General features: G+C 41.8%; 2 pseudogenes; one reads left to right on the forward strand and one right to left on the reverse strand.

The window, feature by feature from the left end:
- Gm7741 (predicted gene 7741) lies at positions 392-1,601 on the forward strand (annotated as a pseudogene).
- Positions 12,179-19,882, reverse strand: Gm20595 (predicted gene, 20595; annotated as a pseudogene).

Consider the following 20,084-nt stretch of genomic DNA (forward strand, 5'->3'; position numbering starts at 1 on the left):
TAAACTCACATCAGTGCCTAGCCCTATTGTCATCAGAGAGGCTTCCTCCAGCAGCTAGCTGATGGGAGCAGATACATACTCATAGCCAAATATTAGGTGGAGAGAGCCTAAATTGGACAGAACAGCATTAGTACCGGCACTGGGATCAACGATAAGTAGGACCTTATGAGACTGAGAGGTTTCAGTATAGCAGAGGACACAATTATTTGGGCAAACCAGCAGCCTATAGAATGGGAAAAGATCTTCATCAGCTACAGATCTGAAATATGTAAGGAACTCAAAAAAAAAAAAAAAAACTAGGCATCAAGAAAACAACCCAATTTAAGTGGGATACAGGCCTCTCTGCTCCTCCCTGTTCCAGAGACATCTGCATCTTCTTGTGCAGTGCCAGCCTCGCCCCGTAGAGAAGATGGTGAAGGTCAGTGTGAACGGATTTGGCTGTATTGGGTGCCTAGTTACCAGGGCTGCCTTCTGCTCTACACTCGGCAAAGTAGAGATTATTGCCAACAACTACCCCTTCATTGACCTCAACTACATGGTCTACATGTTCCAGTATGACTCCACCCACGGCAAATTCAACGGCACAGTCAAGGCTGAGAATGGGAAGCTTGTCATCAACAGGAAGCCATCACCATCTTCCAGGAGCGAGATCCTGATAACATCTAATGTGGTGATGCTGGTGCTGAATATGTCATGGAGTCTACTGGTGTCTTCACCACCATGGAGAAGGCCAGGCCCCACTTGAAGAGTGAGGACAAAAGGGTCATTATCTCTGCCCCTTCTGCTGATGCCCCCATGTTTGTAATGTGTGTGAACCACGAGAAATATGGCCACTCACTCAAGATTGTCAGCAATGCATCCTGCACCACCAAATGCTTAGCCCCCTGGCCAAGGTCATCCATGACTACTTTGGCATCGTTGAAGGGCTCATGACCTCAGTCTATGCCATCACTGCCACTCAGAAGACTGTGGATGAGGGATGGTCCCTCTGGAAGCTGTGGCATGATGACTGTGGGGCTGCCCAGAACATCATCCCTGTATCCACTGGTGCTGCCAAGGCTGTGGGCAAGGTCATCACAGAGCTGAACAGGAATGTCACTGGCATGGCCTTCCATGTTCCTAAAACCTATGTTTCCATTGTGGATCTGACATGCTGCCTGGAGAAACCTACCGAGTATGATGACATCAAGAAGGTGGTGAAGCAGGCATCTGAGGGCCTACTGAAGGGCATCCTGGGCTATACTGAGGATCAGGTTGTCTCCTGCAACTTCAACAGCAACTCCCACTCTTCCACTTTTGATGCTGGGGCTGGCGTTGCTCACAGTGACAACTTTGTAAAGCTCATTTCCTGGTATGATAATGAACAAGGTGGTGGACCTCATGGCCTCCAAGGAGTAAGAAACCCTGGACCACCCACCCCAGCAAGGACACTGAGAGCAAGAGAGAGGCCCTTGGTTGCTGAGGAGTCCCTGTCCTGACTTGGCCCCCAACACTGAGCAACTCCCTCACAGTTTCCATCCCGGACCCCCATAAAAACAGGAGGGGCCTAGGGAGCCCTCCCTACTCTCTTGAATACCATCAGTAAAGTTCACTACACCCACCCCACCCCCAAACGGGATACAGTTCTAAACTGAATTACCCAAAGAAGAAAGTCAAATGACTGAAAAACATATAAAGAAATGTTTAACATCAGTCATCAGTGAAATCCAAATCAAAAATACTTTGAGATTTTATTTTACACCTGTCAGAATATCTAAGATCAATAAATCAGGAGACAGCTCATGATGTTGAGGATGTGGAGTAAGGGTATGATGCATCAATTGCTGGCAGGAGTACAAGTGTTTGTTAACCACTATGAAAGTCAGCATGGTGGTTCCATAGGAAGAGAGACTCAACCAACCTCAAGATCCAGCTTCACAAGAAACACCTCCTCAACCACATTCACACTGTTCGTTGATAATAGCCAGAAATTGGAAACTACCTAGATATCTCTCAATAGATGATAAGTAAAAGGTGGAGCATTTACATAATGGAATATTACATGGCCATTTTTTAATGATATAATGAAATTTGCTGGCAAATGAATAGGGCTAGAAAAATACATCCCTGGTGAGATACCCAAACTCAGAAAGATAAATATGGATATCGGCTGTTAAGTCAATGATAACCAAGCTACAATCCATAGAACCTCAGGGGTTAGGTAGAGAGTAAGGGACTAAGCAGGGGGCAACAGATATTCCTAGGAAAGTAGACTGTGGAGCTGGAACAGGAGGGTCAACTGAGGACTGGAAGGGAAGAAGGGGACAAGGGAGGCAATATGAGGAGAGACAGCTAAAATTAAGGGGCATTTCAGGGGCAGCATGGAAACCTAATACAGTAGAAGCATCTTAAAATACATACATATATGAAGGTGACCTAAATGAAATTGCCAAATAATGAGGGACAACTCTTATCACCAAGTGAAGCTCCCAGTACCAGGCTTGGTTACATCTAACTAAGTTGTTGCCTAAAGGTGTCCCATGGGAATTCCTAATCAACACAGGCTGTTGCCAAGACAAACTGCTCTGGACATACCAACAGCAAGGTCCCATTGTTGAAGACAACACCTTAATCGGAGAATTGCTGTTGCCTACACAGAATCTTCATGCCCATGTGTTAGCATCTTTGGTACAGGAAAGTACTCTATAGACCACCTATGAGAAATGTAAGTACCAACCTGAAAGTGACCGTGTGGTTGTCCAGGCAGAGAAGTGAACCCAAGCAGAGATGGGAATGAAAACTCAGTTCAGATTGACTTCATCAACCTGGATTAGATTCAGGGAGTCTAAAGCCAGGCTGTTCAGTGACAGTGTTTAAAACACAGGCAGGGAGTCTAAAGCCAGGCTGTACAGTGACAGTGTTTACAACACAGGATAATTTGGGGGAAAAGTTTCCAGGCAACAATCATTCCACGTCCAGGTGCACAAGAAAGGTCAGGGTGTGACTAAATAGAAACTCCTTTGCAAAGCGCATGTGGCCATGATGGTATGTTCTATAGCTAAAAGGCCTGGCATCTAATGTGGTCTCTCCCCAAGATAGCATAGAGGTCAGAAGTACATAAGATATATGTGACATCTCTCCTAAGGATAGTTTCTATTAAGCCTGGAAGCTAAAGATAAAGGTCTAGTGAGAGTCTAGGATAATTATTCTAGGGAGTTTGGTGAGGTCTAACTCTATAGCAAAAGGTGGATGAGATCTGCCTCCACAGATAGCAAAAAGGTCACTACATCATTAGCAATATCCACTCTCAGCCTTCTAGATGGAATACAGGTATTTTCTCTCCCCCGTTGAGGAAACAACCCTGCATGATTAACATTCTTGGCTCAGCAGATACAAGGACCTTTGTGCCCTCAACACCATCCCAGCCATAAACCCTTTGGTCTACAATGGTGTCCGGACTGCAAGATATGCTAGGGTAATGGTGACACAGAGTTTGTGGGAGTAACCAACCAATGTCTGATTTGACTTGCGGCCCACTTCACCACAAGATGAAACCCATACCTGACTCTGCTTGGGTGACCAAGAGCCTGAGATTTGAGGCTAGATAGTCCAGGGACCTAGGGTAAAACTAAATGCTACAGTTAAACACATGACAATAAAAATGACTCCTAATGACATTCTGCTGTTTTCATAGATCAGTGCCTTAGCTCGGCCATCATCCGAGAAACTTTCCCCTGCAGCATTTGGGAACAAATACTGATCCCCACAACCAGACAGTCTGCAGAGAGGGAGAGAGCTTGGTACACTCAGCCCTAAATTGGATGTTTCCATCAAATCCCTCTCCTTAAAGTTCAAGGAAATCTATAGAAGAGGCTGAAAAGAGTGTAAGAGCCAGAGGAGAAGGAAGATACCAAAACAAAACAAAAACAAAATAAAAACAAAACAAAACAAAACAAAACAAAACCAAGCAAACCAAGGCCCCTAAATCAACAGGATTGATGCACATATGAACTCAGAGAGACTGAGGCAGCAGGACCGTCATGGGTCTGTGCAGTTGGGGGTCCTAGAGCTGAGAGAAGTGGACACATAGCCCACCCCTAACCCAGAAGCTATCTCCAATTGATAACTACTTACAAATGAACATTAGTTTTTCTCTAAGGAAATCTCACCGGGGAAACAACCCTTTAGAAGAGTCAGTGTGCCACATAACAGCAGATGGACAACAAAGAGTAAACTCAGTGGCGTCTTTGGAGGTTCCTTCTCATGATGTTGTGTAAGGGCTCTTCCTTTGTTAATTCCTTTCATTTTTATTATTTTAAATTTTTCTTATTTTCCAGTTTAAGTTTTTTATTTTACTTATATATTTTTCTTCCCTCTTTTTTTTCCTATAGGTCCTTAGAGTATTGTAGCTTCCAGTTTCAGGATTTTATAGGGGTCCTATGTATGTGAACAAGTGGGTCTCTGTTTCTTGTGCTTTTTCTTGGGCTATTTTCCTTCTGTCTGTTTTGTCCAATTTCAATGCACTTTTATCCTATTATATCACATAGTATATATTTGCTTCATTATTACCCCTTAGAAGCTGGTTTGTTTTCTATTTAGAGAGAGAAAAGTGGTGTATCTGGCTGGAGAGGAGGTTGGAAGGAACTGGGGGTGGGAGCAGAGGGAGGGAAAACTGAAATAAGGATATATTATGTGAGAGATATAAGGATATATTCTGTGGTTTTTTGAGACTACATCTTTCTATGTAATCCTGTCCTTGAACTCAAAGATCTGCCTGCATTTGTCTCCCGAGTACTGGCATTAAAGGGGTACACCACCATGCCCAGCCTAAGAGAAAGAAGTCTATTTTCAATAAAAGGAAAAGTGTTTCCAAGTTGAGATTGGAATTTAGCCCAGTGACAAATGTGCTTACGCAGCATGCACAAGGCCCTGGGCTCTTGCCCATATTCTAGCACCACAGAAGTGAAAAACAACAACAGCAACAACAACCACAACAAGTACTACATCTCACCAAGCAATAGGAATTATACCTGGCAGAGTTGTAATATCCAGAAAACATAAAGAACTCAACTGAAGACTAGACATGATGCCAACACTAGACCATGAAGACATGGGACATTTGAAAAGGGACAATGTAGGACATAAAGAAAAGGTAAGACTAGATAGATGGTTGAAATCTTTCAAACATCAATTAAAGAAGAATTAATTCCAGCCATCTTTAGACTAATCCCAAAATGCAGGCGTGCCTCCAAACTCAGTAAAGAGTTTAAAAGAGGCTGACATGTTATCTGATCAATATTGACACAAAACTTGTGAAGGAGATACTAGAAGCTATAACGAACTGCACAGTGAAGAGTGGTACACAACTAATATGCAGAAATTGTTCTTGGAAGAAGAGGATGCTTCACCATGATAAGATCATGAAAGAGCTCATTAGCAGAAAGACAACAAAAACATCATTGCTTCAATTAATGCAGAAAGAAGTATAAACAGCTCGCTATTTGTTGTAAAAAAACAAAAAAACAATAAATAAATAAATAAACAAACAAACAAACAAACAAATAGGAGAAGTCTGTAAGACAATTACCACAATCCAGTAAGAGGCTGTGGAAAAAAAAAAAAAACAGCTAGCATCAGACTGAATGAAGGATGAAAGTCAGCTTTTCCTCCAAAATCAAGAGTAAGAGAAAGGTGTTGACTTCCAGCCATTCTTATCAAGGTCTGAACACCTAACCAGGGCATTCAGATTGGGAAGATTATCTGTGTTCACAAATGATATCTTGCATATTACTAGAATACTCTAAATGTTAATCTGGGGCTGGAGAGATGGCTTAGGGGTTAAGAGCAATGGTTGTTCTTCCAGAAATCCTGAGTTCAATTCCCAACAACTACATGGTAGCTCACAAATATCTATAATGGGATCTACTGTCCTCTTCTGGTGTACAGACAAACATACAGACAGAGCATTTATGTACACACACAGGTTTTTAAAAACTTTTTAAAAAATCCTCACATACATACCTCATTAGAACAATGAATTCAGAAGAAAACAAGGTATGACCATCAAGCAAAGGAGCATGTCACTAAGCCTGGCAAACTAGGTTCAATCCCAGGACTGACATAGCAGAGAGAGCTAGAGTTGCCTCTGGCCTCTAGGAATGTTCCACATAGTTCCCATGCATCCCTCTCGATAATGCACCATAAACACATACTTGTACAAGATATGAAATATTGGTCCTGTTTCTATACACTAACAATGAACAATTCAAAAAGAAAAGCTGAGTATAGCCGGACATACCTGTTAGACTATTTCAGAGCACTACTTGATTGGGACAGGAGGATCTTGAGCTATAAGCCAGTCTGAGTTACACTGATAGCCAACCCCTCCCTGCCCCTCAAGAAACCGTATGAAAATGAACACTATCACATTTACAGAACCATCGTGAGGATAAAATGCGTTTTTCATGGAAACCCTGTGGCGTTTGAGCACTCCACACTTCCAGAATGAAGGCTTTGTTACCCCAGGCCATCTTGGATTTATGATACATTTCCCACTGCTGGCCCAAGAGCTACTCCTTATGTTGATTCTCTTCCCAGGCATTGCATATGAATCCTTTCCTGTGTTTACCAGGGCCCAGGTGCTGTGCTTCTGCCTGACCAGACCAGGAAATAGCCACAGGATTGTGAATGGCCATCTCCTACCAGCTTCTGGACCTGCTGATGGGAGTTTGTTCTGGTCAAGTCCACTGGGCTTGGTGGAACCCCATCAGACCTTCTAGACAGAAGATCAGCATTACACACTGTACAAAGTCTAAAGCTACAACCATAGTAGAGAAAGAAATGGATTTTGATCATCAAAATACATTTTTTAGAAGAAGAAACAACTTGGAGGACTTACAGTTTCTGATTTCAAAGCATATTACAGAGTTACAGCAATGGAAACGACACTAGCATGAAGACAGTCACAGCACAATGCATCAAGAAGCCTGTAACAAAACCTTGTGTGGTCAGTGGCCTTTAAGTAGGGTACTGAGTACAAAGGGAAATGGCACCTATTCATTCCAAACTTTAAAAACTAAAGCAGCTGAAAATACTCATGACCTTTGAGCATAACATCACACACCTATAATCCAGGCAAAGAAGGACAGAAGGATCCTTGGAGCTTGATGGCCAAGCCAGCCTAGCCAATTGCTGAGGTCCAGGATCAGTAAGAGACTCTGTCTCAAAAAACAAATTAGGAAAATGGTTGAGGAAGACACCCAACATTGACCTCTGGCCTTCATACATATCATCAGAATGGAGAAAAAAATACCTGTAAATCCTGTATTGTTAAGGGGTTAGTAACCAGAATATAGAAAGAGCTACAACTTTACAAAACCAAAACCAACTTAATTTAAAAGGGCAAAGGACTTGGATATCTCCAAAGATGATGTGCACATAGCTTGTGGGAAGCCGCCCTCACATTCGCCGTTGCAAGATGGCACTGACATCCTGTGTTCTAAGTGGTAAACAAATAATCTGCGCATGTGCCAAGGGTAGTTCTCCACTCCATGTGCTCTGCCTTCCCCGTGACGACAACTCGGCCAATGGGCTGCAGCCAATCAGGGAGTGACACGTCCTAGGCGGAGGATAATTCTCCTTAAAAGGGACGGGGTTTCGCCATTCTCTCTCTTGCTCTCTTGCTCTCTTGCTCTCTTGCTCTCTTGCTCTCTTGCTCTCTTGCTCTCTTGCTCTTGCTCTTGCTCTCTTGCGCTCTGGCTCCTAAAGATGTAAGCAATAGAGCTCTTGCTCTCTCTTGCTCTTGCTCTCTTGCTCCTGAAGATGTAAGCAATAAAGCTTTTGCCGCAGAAGATTCCGGTTTGTTGCGTGCGAACGCGTGTAAGAGTTGGTGCTGAGACCCAGGACGAGAAGACCTGGGACGAGAAAACCCGGGACAAGAAAACCCGGGACGGTTACCATCACCAGCGCAAGGAAGATCCCTCATTCCGGAACCAGAACTGCGGGTCACGGTCATAAAGGTTCCCGTAAAACAGACTGTTGAGAAGGATCCAGCCTGGATTCAGAACTCTTCAGCTGGGGAACGGTGGTAATGAAGTGTTCCCGTAAAACAGACTGTTGAGAAGGATTCAACTGCGTGAATTTAGAACTCTTCAGCTGGGAAACAGGGGTACCCGTGAGTACAGCTTTACAAGGTAAGTCTGGTCTTGAACTTTCTAACGAAATTCAAGACAGTCTATCAGAAGTAAAGTGGGAAATAGCTTTACAAGGTACGTCTGGCCTTGAACTTTCTCTAATGTTAGGAGCCTTTTTGTTCCTTTTCACATGTTATCAAGCGGTTAAGGCAGGGCTGAAAATTCTGGATGAAATTCAGGGCAATCTATCAGAAGTAAAGCGGGGAGAGAGAGTAGGAGCAAAGAGGAAATATGGTACACAAAATAAGTATACAGGCCTTTCCACGGGTCTTGAACCCGAGGAAAAGTTTAGGTCAGGTAAGAATACCTGGGGAGAGATTAGAAGGAAGGAAAAGAAAAAAGAAAAGAAAAAAAGATCAATTAGCGGAGGTTTCTAGGAGAAGGAGCCTATACTCATCACTAGATGAGCTCAAGGAGCCAGTTCTTAGTAGTTCTGAATCAGATGAAAAGGCTATTAGGGCCTGGAAGGTGCTCTCCCGAGCAGGTGAAGCCACTGGACAACTAACAAAGATCGTCCAGGGACCTCAGGAGTCCTCAGATTTTGTGGCCAGAATGACAGAGGCAGGCTCTTGCAGCCTACAAGGTCTTATTGTCCACCCTGGAGTTGTAGATCAGGATTATAAAGGGGAACTTCAGGTTCTCTGTTCTTGTCCTCAAGTTGTCTTTTCTATATCACAAGGGGACAGAATAGCTCAACTAATAATTTTGCCAAGCCTACATGGCTGTTTTTCCTTCCTCTGGTATTCCTCGAGCTGCCAGAGAGATTAGTTCTACTGAAAATGATTCTGATTACTTAATAATGCCTTTAGATTGTTGTCAAATTTTATCTACTACTCATGTAGGGGTAAACCCTCGTGGCGTCAGGCCATTACAGGTCTGACAAATGGATGTCACGCATATTTCCTCCTTTGGGAGAAATCAATATTTACATGTCTCTATTGACACATGTTCTGGCATCATGTTTGCCTCTCCGTTAACCGGAGAAAAAGCCTCACATGTGATTCAACATTGCCTTGAGGCATGGAGTGCTTGGGGGAAACCCAAACTCCTTAAGACTGATAATGGACCAGCTTATACATCTCAAAAATTCCAGCAGTTCTGCCGTCAGATGGACGTGACCCACCTGACTGGACTTCCATACAACCCTCAAGGACAGGGTATTGTTGAGCGTGCGCATCGCACCCTCAAATCCTATCTAATAAAACAGAAAAGAGGAGTCGAGGAGGCTCTACCCCGAGTACCAAGAGTGTCTGTGTCTATGGCACTCTTTACACTCAATTTTTTAAATCTTGATGCTCATGGCCATACTGCGGCTGAACGTCATTGTTCAGAGCCAGATAGGCCCAATGAGATGGTTAAATGGAAAAATGTCCTTGATAATAAATGGTATGGCCCGGATCCTATTTTGATAAGATCCAGGGGAGCTGTTTGTGTTTTTCCACAGAATGAAAACAACCCATTTTGGATACCAGAAAGACTCACCCGAAAAATCCAGACTAACCAAGGGAATACTGATGTCCCTCGTCTTGGTGATGTCCAGGGCGACAATAACAAAGAGAGAGCAGCGTTGGGAGATAATGTCGACATTTCCACTCCCAATGCCGGTGATGGATAATGCTCAAGTATTCCCCTGCTTTTTTACCAGTAACAAGGAACTGGGTTTGGCCTTGTTCAGACAGCCTTGGCTCTGTCTGGACAGGTCCAGACGACTGACACCATTAACACATTGTCAGCCTCGGTGACCACAGTCATAGATAAACAGGCCTCAGCTAATGTCAATATACAGGGAGGTCTCATGCTGGTTAATCAACGCATAGATCTTGTCCAGGAACAACTAGATGTATTATGGCAAATAGCTCAGCTGGGATGTGAACAAAAGTTTCCGGGATTGTCCGTTACTTCCATTCAGTATGAGAAATTTACTAGGGCAGCTAATTTGTCAAAAAGTCTTTCTCAGTATATGTTACAGAATTGGACGGCTGAATTTGAACAGACCCTTCGGGAATTGAGACTTCAGGTCAACTCCACGCGCTTGGACCTGTCCCTGACCAAAGGATTACCCAATTGGATCTCCTCAGCATTTTCCTTCTTTAAAGAATGGGTATGGGTGGGATTATTTGGAGATATACTTTGCTGTGGATTAGTGTTGCTTCTCTGGTTGGTCTGTAAGCTTAAGGCCCAAACTAGGAGAGACAAGGTGGTTATTGCCCAGGCACTTGCAGCTCTAGAACATGGTGCTTCCCCTGATATATCTATGCTTAAGCAATAGGTCGCTGGCCACTCAGCTCTTGCACCCCACGAGGCTAGTCTCATTGCACGGGATAGAGTGAGTGTGCTTCAGCAGCCCGAGAGAGTTGCACGGCTAAGCACTGCAGTAGAAGGGCTCTGCGGCATATATGAGCCTATTCTAGGGAGACATGTCATCTTTCAAGAAGGTTGAGTGTCCAAGTGTCCTTCTCCCCAGGAAAAACGACACGGGACCAGACCAGGACCCCTCTGGGTGATGAGCCTGGGAGGAGGTTATGTGTACGGCTCCTTTACCTGCACACTGGGGATTTGACTTCTATCTCCACTCTCATTAATATGGGTGGCCTATTGCTCTTATTAAAAGAAAAGGGGGATCTGTGGGAAGCCGCCCTCGCATTCGCCGTTGCAAGATGGCGCTGACATCCTGTGTTCTAAGTGGTAAACAAATAATCTGCGCATGTGCCAAGGGTAGTTCTCCACTCCATGTGCTCTGCCTTCCCCGTGATGACAACTCGGCCGATGGGCTGCAGCCAATCAGGGAGTGACACATCCTAGGCAGAGGATAATTCTCCTTAAAAGGGACAGGGTTTCACCATTCTCTCTCTTGCTCTCTTGCTCTTGCTCTCTTGCGCTCTGGCTCCTAAAGATGTAAGCAATAGAGCTCTTGCTCTCTCTTGCTCTTGCTCTCTTGCTCCTGAAGATGTAAGCAATAAAGCTTTTGCCGCAGAAGATTCCGGTTTGTTGCATCTTTCCTGGCCGGTCGCGAACACGTGTAAGAATAGCTAATGGATATGAAAAAGTCTTTAACATTGAAGAAATGCAAATCAAAATCACGATGTGGGACTGAAGAGATGGCTCAGTGGTTAAGAGCACTTGCTGATCTTCTAGAGGACCCAAGTTTGGTTTCCAATACTCATGTCACATGGCTCAGAACTACCTGAAATACAGCTCCAGGGAACCCAACTCTCTCTTCTGGCCTTGATAGATACCCACAATATGCATACGCAAACCTCTGCACAGTTACACACATATACACATAATTAAAAATAAAGTTTTTAGATATTATCTCATACCCTTTGGATATTTACTTTGAAAATCAAAGAAAAAACTGTCCATAAGCATTCAAGAGACTGGAAAAATGGATAGCACACTGTGTACAGTTGGTAAGCCTATAAAGTGGTCAAATCACTATAGAAAATTATGTTAATTCCTCAAAAACTTTAAAACTACCGCATCTTCTAGCAATCTTACTTCTAGGTATAGCAGGGCCTCAAAGAGGTATATGTACACCTAGGTTCATAGAAACACTGTTCCAAACAGCTAAGAGTTGAAAACCATCTTTCATCTACAGATGTATAAGTACGCAAAATGTACTGTGTATGCAGTAGGCATACGGTGGAACATTATTCAGCCTTGAATAGGAAAGAAATCCTTCAACAGGAAGGAATCTTGTGGGCATCCTGCTGTGAAATAAGCCAATTCCAAAAGGCAAATGCTGATTTGCTTCATGTTGAGATCTAAAATTGTAAATTCCTAGAAAAGGAAAAGTTAGTGTTGATTAGGGACTATGGGTGGGGAGAAGAGGGAAGCTGTTAAAAGAGGACAGCGCTGTTGCTGTTGTTGTGGTGGTGGTTGTCTTAAACAGTGTATTTATCATTCAGCAGAAAATCAAAACAGAAAACACATCATAAGGAAATAAGAACGCAGGCAATTGCTGCCCTACAAGCACATCCTCCAGCTATAGTGAAAAAAGTCCTTTAAATCTTTTTGGTCATCATTCCTGTCTTTTTTTTCCCACATGGAGGCTTGGACCCTCCAGCTGGTTTTGGATGATGACCTGACTGATCATTGCAGGGTTTGCAGCAATATGGCCCATGGGCAGCCTTATATTTTCCTAGGTGAAGACTTACAGCACCAGCTTCCAGCATGTCTTTTACAGCAAAAACTGCGTGCTCAATATGTAATCCAGACCTTTTTGTGTTTCTGGTGCACTACATAAAGTTTAGACACTACTTCCCTGGTCTAATGCCAATGCCCATGGAATAGCTTCAAACAGTTCTGTAAACTTCCTAAAGGCATATTGTGGAAGTCCAGGATATGTATCTCCATATGATATGATTTGCTGGCCAATGTATTTTCCATTGCCCTCCATCAGGTATAAGATGTGCCTCTAAAAACTGAAGTATCAACACCACTATGTACTGTGCTTTCTTCCTTTCTTCCTTCCTTTCCTTTCCTTTCCTTTCCTTTCCTTTCCTTCCTTTTCTTTCTTTCTTTTCTTTCCTTCTTCCTTTCTTTCTCTTTCTTTTTCTTCTCGAGACAGGGTTTCTCTGTGTAGCCCTGGCTGTCCTGGAACTCACTCTGTAGACCAGGCTGGCCTCAAACTCAGAAATCTGCCTACCTCTGCCTCCGAGTACTGAAATTAAAGGTGTGTGCCACCACTGCCCGGCTCTACTGTGCTTTCAACATCACCCACCTGATTCTCTATAGAACCTCAACTGTAGTAAAAATGGCATCTTCTTTCTCATGCTTCAAAACCATCACTTGTGTCTCTGACTCCTGAGAGTTACACTTGTCACAATTCCAAGCCAGGGGTTAGTCTGGGAAGAGCTGCAGTACCAACTGCTAAAGTCTAGCGAGATCCTGTTTTGAGTTCTGCCTCTTCATCAAATTAGGGTCATACAAGAAGAGTCATGATTGCTACTTTGCCACCACTGCCTCTGAGACCTGCATCAGTGCCAGCAATGGGTTCGTGAATCCAAGAAATTCTGTTCTTCTCACGAAAATCCACCAACTCTTAAGTGGTCTTTGCAAGTGTCGATTCTCTTGGTCTCTGCTCCACCATCAGAAGGGAAAGCTGCTGTTTTTGCATCATTGAAGGATAAGTTCACCTTCATTTTCCTTAAAGCATGGGCCATGGTCCACCATCTGTATCCAGTAGCTGAGGCTGTTCTACAGCATGCTATGCATGGAGGTGAGATAGCCACTTTCTCCCCAATAACTGTCTGGACAGGGCAGCAAGAAGCACAGGAGGCACAGAACAATAGAGTGGATGGGACAGGATCCTTCCGGTTGCCCTCTGAACCCAGAGCTTGGGCTGTTCCAGAGGCCTCCATACAAAAGTTCCTCAAGAGAGAGAGGGGTGGGGGGGGGGTGCTGACACATGCTTACAGACCCACAGGAAGGACAAGCTCCAGCCAGAGACAGCAAGACTATCTAACACCAGAGATAACCAGATGGCAAAAGGCAACGCAAAAATCTTACCAACAGAAACCAAGGCTACTTGGTATCATCAGAACCCAGTCCTCCCACCAAAGGAAGTTCTGGATACCCCAACACACCAGAAAAACAAGACTCTGAATTAAAATCATGCCTCATGATGATGATAGAGGATATTAAGAAGGACATAAATAACTGCCTTAAAGAAATACAGGAGAACACAGGTAAACAGCTAGAAGCTCTTAAAGAGGAAACACAAAAAATCCCTTAAAGAATTACAGGAAAACACAAAGGTGAAGGAACTGGAAAAAAAAATCCAAGATCTAAAATTGGAAATAGAAACAATAAAGAAATCACAAAGAGAGACAACCCTGGAGACAGAAAGAGATCAGGAGTCATAGGTGCAATAATCACCCACAGAATACAAGAAATAGAAGAGAGAATCTCAGGCACAGGAGATACCATTGAGAACATTGACACAAAAGTCAAAGAAATGCAAAATGAAAAAAGCTCCTAACCCAAAACACCCAGGAGACAATGAGAACACCAAACGTAAGGATAATAGGTATAGAAGAGATCAAAGATTCCCAACTTAAAGGGCGAGTAAATATCTTTAACAAAATTACAAAGGAAAACTTCCCTAGCCTAAAGAAAGAGATGCCCATGAATATACAAGAAGCCTACAGAACACCAAATAGATTGGACCCTAAAAGAAATTCCTACCATCACATAACAGTCAAAACACCAAATGCACAGAACAAAGAAAGAATATTAAAAGCAGTAAGGGAGAAAGGTCAAGTAACATGTAAAGGCAGACCTATTAGAATTACACCAGACTTCTCACCAGAGACTATGAAAGCTAGAAGATCCTGGACAGATTTCATACAGATCCTAAGAGAACACAAATGCCAGCCCAGGTTACTATACTCAACAAAACTCTCAATTACCATAGATGGAGAAACCAAAGTATCCCATGACAAAAACAAATTTACACACTATCCCTCCACAAATCCAGCCCATCGAAGTATAATAAATGGAAAACTCCAACACAAGGAGGGAAACTACACTCTAGAAAAAGCAAGAAAGTAATCTTTTAACAAACCAAAAAGAAGATAGCCACACAAACATAATTCCATCTCTAAAAACAATAATAACAGGCAGCAACGATCATTTTTCCTTAATATCTCTTAATATCAATGGACTCAATTTCCCAATAAAAAGACACAGACTAGCAGACTGGTTACATAAAGAGGACCCAACCTTTTGCAGCATACAGGAAACACACCTCAGAGACAAAGACAGACACTACCTTAGAGTAAAAGCCTAGAAAACAATTTTCCAAGCAAATGGTCCCAAGAAACAAGCTCGAGTAGCCATTCTAATATTGAATAAAATCGACTTTTAACCTAAAGTTATCAAAAAAAAGATAAGGAAGGGTACTTCATACTCATCAAAGAAAAAAAATCTACCAAGATGAACTCTCAATTCTGAACATCTATGCTCCAAATGCAAGGGCATCTACATTCATAAAAGAAACATTACTAAAGCTAAAAGCACACATTGCACTGCACACAATAATAGTAGGAGACTTCAACACCCCACTCTCAGCAAAGGACAGATCATGGAAACAGAAACTAAAGAGATCCAGTGAAACTAACAGAAGTTATGAAACAAATGGATTTAACAGCTATCTATAGAACATTTTATCCTAAAACAAAAGAATGTCTTCTTCTCGGTACCTCATGGTACCTTCTCCAAAACTGACCATATAATCAGTCACAAAACAGGCCTCAAAAGATACAAAAATATTGAAATAATCCCATGCATCCTATCAGATCAGCCCAGACTAAGGCTGGTCTTCAATAACAACACAGACAATAGAAATCCCATGTACATGTGGAAGCTAAACAATACTCTACTCAATGATAACTTGGTCAAGGAAGAAATAAAGAAATTAAAGACTTTTTACAGTCTAATGAAAATGAAGCCTCAACATACCCAAACTTATGGGACACAATGAAAGCAGTCCTAAGAGGTAAATTCATAGCTCTGAGTGCCTCCAAAAAGAAACTGGAGAGAGCATACACTAGCAGCTAGACAGCACATCTGAAAGCTCTAGAAAAAAAAAAAAGAAGAAGAAGAAGAAGCAAATAAACCCAAGAGGAATAGAAGGAATGAAATAATCAAACTCAGGACTGAAATCAACCAAGTAGAAACAAAAAGAACTACACAAAGAATAAACCAAACCAGAAGCTGTTTTTTTTTTTTTTTAAGAAAATCAACAAAATAGATAAACCCTTAGCCAGACTAACCAAAGGGCACAGAGACCGTATCCTAATTAACAAAATCAGAAATGAAAAGGGCGACATAACAACAGAAACCGAGGAAATCCAAAGAAAATCATCAAATCCTACTACAAAAGCCTATACTCAGCAAAACTAGAAAATCTGGATGAAATGGACAATTTTCTAGACAGATACCAGGTACTAAAGTTAAATCAGAATCAGATAAACAATCTAAACAGTCCCATATCCCCTAAAGAAATAGAAGTCATTAATAGTCTCAAAAAAAAAAAAAAAAGCCCAGGATCAAATGGATTCAGTGCAGAGTTCTATCAGACCTTCAAAGAAGACCTAAACCAATATTCCTTAAACTGGTCCACAAAATAGGAACAGAATGAATTCTGCACACGTCATTTCACGAAGCCACAATTACTCTGATACCTAAACAACACAGAGACCCAACCAAGAAAGGGAACTTTAGACCAATTTCCCTTATGAATATTGACACAAAAATACCCAATAAAATTCTTGCAAACCAAATCCAAGAACACATCAAAACGATCATCCATCATGATCAAGTAGGCTTCATCCCAGGGATGCAAGAATGGTTCAATATAGGGAAGTCAATCAACATGATCCAGTATATAAACAAACTCAAAGAAAAAAATCCATATGATCATGTCTTTAGATGCTGAGAAAGCATTTGACAAAATCTAACACTCCTTCATGATAAAAGTCTTGGAAAGATCAGGAATTCAAGGCCCATACCTAAACATAGTAAAAACAATATAAAGAAAACCAGTAGCCAACATCAACCTAAATGGAGAGAAACTTAAAGAAATCCCACTAAAATCAGGGACTAGACAAGGCTGCCCACTCTCTCCCTACCTATTCAATATAGTACTCAAAGTCCTAGCCAGAGCAATTAAACAACAAAAGGAGGTCAAAGTAGTAAAGAAATTGGAAAGAAAGAAGTAAAAATATCACTATTTGCATATGGTTTGATAGTATACTTAAGTGACCCAAAAAATTTCACCAGAGATCTCCTAAACCTGATAAACAACTTCAGCAAAGTAGCTGGATATAAAATTAACTCAAACAAATTAGTGGCCTTCCTCTTCTCAAAGCATAAACAGGCTGAGAAAGAATTAGGGAAACAACACCCTTAACAATGGTCACAAATAATATAAAATACCTTGGTATGACTCTAACTAAGTGAAGGATCTGTATAACAAGAACTTCAAGTCTCTGAAGAAAGAAATGGAAGAAGATCTCAGAAGATGGAAAGATCTCCCATGCTCATAGATCGGCAGGATTAATATAGTAAAAATGGCCAACTTGCCAAAAGCAATCTACAGATTCAATGCAATCCTCATCAAAATTCCAACTCAATTCTTCATTGAGTTAGAAAGGGCAATTTGTAATTTCATCTGGAATAACCAAAAACCCAGGATAGTGAAAACTATTCTCAACAATAAAAGAACTTCTGGGGGAATCACCATCCCTGACCTCAAGCTGTACTACAAAGCAATTGTAATAATAATAAAAAATAACTGCATGTTATTGCTATAGAGACAGGCAGGTAGATCAATGGAATAGAAGACCCAGAAATAAGCCCACACACCTATAGTCCCTTGATCTTTGACAAAGGAGCTAAAACCATCCAGTGGAAAAAAAGACAACGTTTTCAACAAATGGTGCTGGTACAAGTGGTAACCACCACTTGTAAAAGAGAGCAAATCAACCCATTTTTATCTCCTTGTACAAAGCTCAAGTCCAAGCGTGTCAAGGACTCCACATAAAACCAGATACACTGAAACTAATAGAAAAGGAAGTGGGGAAAAGCCCCGAGGACATGGGCACAGGGGAAAATTTCCTGAACAGAACACCAATAGCTTATGCTCTAAGATCAAGAATTGACCAATGGAACCTCATAAAATTGCAAAAATTCTGTAAGGCAAAGGACACTGTCAACAGAACAAAACGGCAACCAACAGATTGGGAAAAGATCTTTATCAACCCTACATTTGATAGAGGGCTAATATCTAATATTTACAAAGAACTCAAGAAGTTAGACTCCTGAGAATCAAATAACCCTATTAAAAATGGGGTACAGAGCTAAACAAAGAATTCTGAGAAGTAGAGAATGGCCAAGAAGCACCTGAAAAAAATGTTCAACATCCTTAGTCATCAGGGAAATTCAAATCAAAACAACCCTGAGATTCCTCCTCACACAAGTCAGAATGGCTAAAATATAAAACTCAGGTGACAACAGATGCTGGGGAGGATGTGGACAAAGAGGAACACTCCTCCATTGCTGGTGGGATTATAAGCTGGTAGGTACAACCACTCTGGAAATCAGTTTGGTAGTTCCTCAGAAAATTGGACATGTTAATACCTGAGGACCCAGCAATACCACTCCTGGGCATATACCCAGATGATGTTCCAACATGAAATAAGGACACATGCTCCACTATGTTCATAGCAGCCTTATTTATAATAGCCAGAAGATGGAAAGAACCCAGATGTCCCTCAACAGAAGAATGAATACAGAAAATGTGGTACATTTACATAATGGAGTATTACTCAGCCATTAAAAATAATGAATTCATGAAATTCTTAAGCAAATGAATAGAACTAGGAAACATCATACTGATTGAGGTAACCCAATCACAAAAGAACACACATGGTATGCAGTCATTGATAAGTGGATATTAGCCCAGAAGCTCAGAATACCCAAGATACAATTTGCAAAACACATGAAACTCAAGAAGGAGGAAGACCAAAGTGTGGATATTTCGGTCCCTCTTAGAAGGGGGAAGAAAATACCCATGGAAAGAGTTACAGAGACAAAGTGTAGAGCAGAGACTGAAGGAAAGGTCATCCAGAGATTGCCCCACCCGGGGATCCATCCCATATACAGTCTCCAAACCCAGACACTATTGTGGATGCCAACACATGCTTACTAACATGAGACTGATATAGCTGTTTCCTGAGAGGCTCTACCAGTGCCTGACAAATACAGAGATAGATGCCCTCTGCCAACCATTGGACTGAGCACAAGATCCCCAATGGAGGAGCTAGAGAAGGGACCCTAGGAGCTGAAGGGGTTTGCAGCCCCATAGGAGGAACAACAATATGAAACAACCTAAATCCCCAGAGCTACCAGGAACTAAACCACCAACCAAAGAGTACACATGGAGGGACTCAAGGCTCCAGCCCATATGTAGCAAAGGATGGCCTTGTTGGTCATTAATGGGAGGAGAGGGCCTTGGTTCTGTGAAGGTTCTATGCCCCAGTGTAGGGAAATGCCAGGGCCAAGAAGTGGGAGAGGGTAGATTGGTGAGCAGAGGGAAGGGGGAAGGGATAGGCGGTTTTCGGAGGGGAAACCAAATATCAGGAAAATACTTGAAATGTAAATAAAAATATTTAATACAATATAATAATAATTGTAAGAATAAACAAAACAAAACAAAAAACATGTGCCAGGATGTACTCAAGAGCCCAGAACTTAACAGACTGATTCTATAAACAAAATAAATGCCTCAGCAACAAACTTGGCCAGAAACCTTCATTACTAGATAGATAGATATAGATATGTGTATGATATACACATATATCACATATATATATATATAAAACGCATGTCACTCATTATAGAGGTATGAATTAGAGATGACATTCATCAACATCTCAAAGGACTGTTGCAGAAAAACATACCAATTCAGGAAGGGCTTTCATGGACTTGTGCATGATATTTTATGAGCTATATCTGAAACTGATAGACCAATATTAAGACGTTCTAAATGTGCTCTAGTTAATACTGGGACAAAGTGTGTACCATTTCTAGCCTCTGGTTCTTATGTGTGAATTGCTGTTGTCCAATCATTTCTACAGCTCACTTAAACTACATGCTTCATCATGGGTCACAAACAATGTGACATTTAAAAGTTGAACACCAGGGGCTGGAGAGATGGCTCAGAGTTTAAAAGCACTGGCTGCTCTTCCAGAAGTTCTGAGTTCAATGCCCAGCAACCATATGGTGGCTCACAACCATCTATAATGAGATCTGGTGCAGTGCCCTCTTCTGGTATGCAGGCATATATACATGCAGAACACTGTATAGTAAATAAATAAATCTTTTTAAAAGTTGAACATAGGTGCT

The sequence above is a fragment of the Mus musculus genome, chromosome 3, assembly GCF_000001635.26.
Source record: "Mus musculus strain C57BL/6J chromosome 3, GRCm38.p6 C57BL/6J".
NCBI classification, from domain to species: Eukaryota; Metazoa; Chordata; class Mammalia; order Rodentia; family Muridae; genus Mus; species Mus musculus.